Genomic DNA, 3,902 nt, shown 5'->3' with positions numbered 1-3,902 from the left:
CATAACACTGTGTGTGTATGAGCAAGAAAGAGTCCAGGGCCTGCTGGGCATCAGGCTAATAAACTTGTCTGATAATTATAGGTATATGATTCAATAGTGCTACTTATTTAATTTACTTCAATATATTTGTTTGCTATTTATTTTTAAAACTTTTTAGAATAGCTACATTGAGCTGGAACTAAAAATCAGTGTTTATTGGACTTTATCATAAAAAATATGCAGACCAGAGATTTTAGAATTTGTCCACTTTGAGTGAATGGATAGACACTAATATCCTTGTGAAAGAGAATAAGATTGCAAATACACTTTTTGGTAGATACTTATAGTGGGATAGACAGAAAGTTGTAACAGTAAGGTCATGATAATTATAACAGATGACTTTAATGTAGGGTAAAGTGATTTTAGTCACACAACAAGTATTTATCAAATATCTGTGATGTGTCAAACAGTGAGAGAGCACTGGGGTTACTGGATGGAGGGGGCACAAACAGACCTTGTCTCTCCGTTCAATGGACTGACACAGTATAAAGGAGTTCCAATACTTAAACAGGCTGTTAAAATGTATTGAGCTAATGTTAGAAAAGCATATAATATAATGAAAAAACTAACCAAGCTTCGAGTTAAGAAAGCTTTCCTGCAGCAAATGACACCTCATCTGAGACCTGAAGGATAATAAGAGATAGCCAGACAGAGGCTGAGGGAATGATGTTCCTAAAAGAAGGAATAGCATGTGTGAGGGCCAGAATATAGGGTGTATTCAAGGACCTAAAAGAAGATAAATACCACTTAAGTGTAGAGTGTAAATGGAGAGGGGCAAGGGGGAGCAAAGGTCAGATGATACAGGCTTTGTATGACAGGTGGAGGAGTTTGGACTTTATTCTAACAAAGCCAATATCCATTTTATTACAATATGGTCTTAGAAGGCAGAATGACATTGATTTTTCAAAAAACCATAGGGTATTGCAAGTAAAAATTTTCAAGCTACAATAGAATATGGAAAGAAAGATTTTGAGGCTCAGGGTATAGGATTTGATTTCAAGAATCACATGTCTATGAGTTATAAAATAAGCAATGTTCTACGGTGTCTTATTAGGCTTCCATAGTTTTCAATTTAAATTCAGCTCCTGTAGTTTTGCATTTTGTGATTCTCCCAACAGAGACAGGAATTAAGCAAATGAGAGAGGATTAAACAAAAGGAAGCACGGAGTATGGTAAATTGCCAGATGCAATCAAGGCTGGTGAAGGTGTGACTGCAGCTATTGACCTATGCTGTTGCCATGGAAACCAAAGCTCTGTGGTCCTGAAGTGCTCTTTCCATTTTTAAGGACAGATTGGCTTTAGTGAACAGTTAAAGACTGCAAATTACGGAAGCTGGATCATCCATTGCCACATGTATTCTAAATTTTTGTTAGTGACAGAGGCGATGGTTAGCTGGGTCTGAGGTGAACTCCCCAGAAGCCCAGAAGCTGTCAAAGGCAAAAGATATGAAGCTCAATGAAATCCAGAGCTTAGCTGATACCTTAGACCAGCTTGCCTAACTACACTGTATACTAGACTGACATATTAATTGTGACACTCAATTTAGGAGGAGGAACATAATTAACTAGATTTTACCTATTAGCATATATATATTTTTAAATTTCATATTAGGAGTTCTGAAACTCATCAAGCAAATACATACAGATATACATTTATTTTCTACCTAGTCGTTTCCAAGAAAACTGTAGTTTGTTAAATTTGTAACATTGGCATGCCTACTGAGCCACAATAATTAACCAGACACAATAATTAAGCTTTATGTGAATTATTTTCCTTAATTTACCAATAACCCTATCCCATAGATACTGTTGTAATTCCCATTTTACAGAGGAGAAGATTGAGATTTAGGGAAGTTAAAATTTGACCAAAGATCTTAAAAGTTAATTTAAAAAATGGAGGCAATATTTGACCCAGCCATTCTGATGATGGAGACTTGCTTAGGTTATTTTATTATTATAGCATTAGTAGATGATAATATCTTTTGTCTTAGCATCATAGAATTTCAGATCTGGAAAATAACTTGGAAATCATCTAAAATGACCTCCTCATTTTGAAAATGATAACAATGTGCCCCAAACATTTATGTGACTTCCCCAAAGTCACATAGTTAATTAATGATTAACCAGGACCAGAACTGAACGCTCTTTCACATGTCTTGCTGCCTTTCTTATTGACTGTGTATATATGAAATTTTAATTTTTTTTTTAACCTAAGTTTTCCTTCCCTTTGAGACATTTCTTAAGACCTTTGCTTTTCTTTATTCAATTTTATCTGGGTATTCTCTGCGTCTAAAAGTAATGTTGATTTTTCCAAATGTTAACAAAAAATAGTCCTAAGAGAGCAGAGTTCACAGATTTCTTAATGCATGTGGCTCTTGTGTAGCCGGAGCTAAGTAACGAAGGCAATTAATCAGGAGTGATGCACAATATGTCCTCCTCCAGTCATTTTTTTCTTAAAACATACTCTTTTGTCATCCTGTGTCATCTGACAAATTTGTCTAGGTTGTATACACTTTTAAATCAAGTATCTGATAAGAGAAAAACATAACCAACAAAAGAGGAGCATGCCCAGTGAGGGGAAGTGTTAGGAAGTGGAGAAATGTCTGTGACAACTGCATGGCAATGAGAAGGCTGAAGAGCACATTTGAGGTAACAGCTAATGACAAAGTAAATATCCTCTCAGGGCTGGCATAGAAAGGGGCTAGAAGCTATTTTCAGCCTCTTTGTTCCTGGAGAGGATTAAGGAGAATATTGTGAAGTACCTGAGCAAGAAAAAATCTGACATTGCATTTAACGGAGAGTCTTCTTTTAAAACCAAAAGATGAAAAAGCAAAAGCAAACCAATAATTACGTTTTAATTTGCTACATCGGCTAATTAAATCTTAAAGCAAAAATTTGGAAAAGGACAGGAAAAGTACATGGGAGAGAGAACATTTAGAAAAAGGAGGAGTGAAGATATGCATAATAAAGGAATCCTTGGTAGAGTTACATAATCACCTAGGTGGTAATCAAAAGAGAGTTCTGTAAAACTTTGCAGACCCAGACATCTACAGGGGCTGAGCAGGGAACGCAGTTATGAAGTAGGCCCGCTAAAAGGCAGTGGGTGCTGAGTTGTGTATGTTGAGAAAGAGAAACAGCTGCCTGAGTCTTATTGCCTTTTCAGACATACTGCAAATAAATGATAATCAAACAAAACTTGTCCCTTAGCTCTAAATCAAAATATAGTTTCTTGTTCTCACTAATCCTAATGCATCATGTGGGTCTGTGGAAAGGGGAAATATTGTTACCAGAGAGCGAGGTCCTCTCCCGGCACGTGTCCAGGTTCTTCTTGATGTCTCGAACAAAGAATTGAGCAAGACACCGAAATACAGTAGAAAAAAAAAGTTTTATTAGAAGGGAAAGTATACTTCCAGAAGTGGAAGCGGGCCTGAGCAAGAGAAGTGTGGCTCAAAAGGCCTGGTAACAAAGACTTTAGAGTTTTTATCCCTTTTTGCTGTGGATGGCCACTTTTCTTAGAGGGGTGGGCTTCCTTGATTGACAACTAAGATTGACAGGACTCAGTGATTCATCATTTTGCTTTCTGCTCATGTTTGTTCCCAGAATTCAGTCTGTTGTAATGATATTAATGAACTTCCGGGCATATGCATCATATTATAATGATGGTATGAGACTCAGGTGAATTGAAGGTCATTGGGGTCTTCATTGCGCAGGTGCAAGTGACTGGCTTAAACTGGTACCTAAATCTCTGCCTACTGGTTTCTTTGTGTGAGTTAAAAAAAAATGCCTTCTGGCTTGCTTAATTGTGGGCGGATTAGGGTGGACCCTTTCTAAGAGGATGACCTCAGTGTCTTTGCAGGCAGACTT

This window comes from Pteropus vampyrus, unplaced genomic scaffold (assembly GCF_000151845.1).
Source record: "Pteropus vampyrus isolate Shadow unplaced genomic scaffold, Pvam_2.0 Scaffold181, whole genome shotgun sequence".
Classification (NCBI taxonomy): Eukaryota; Metazoa; Chordata; class Mammalia; order Chiroptera; family Pteropodidae; genus Pteropus; species Pteropus vampyrus.
The sequence above is the reverse complement of the archived record's forward strand: the minus strand, read 5'-3'. Positions refer to the sequence as shown.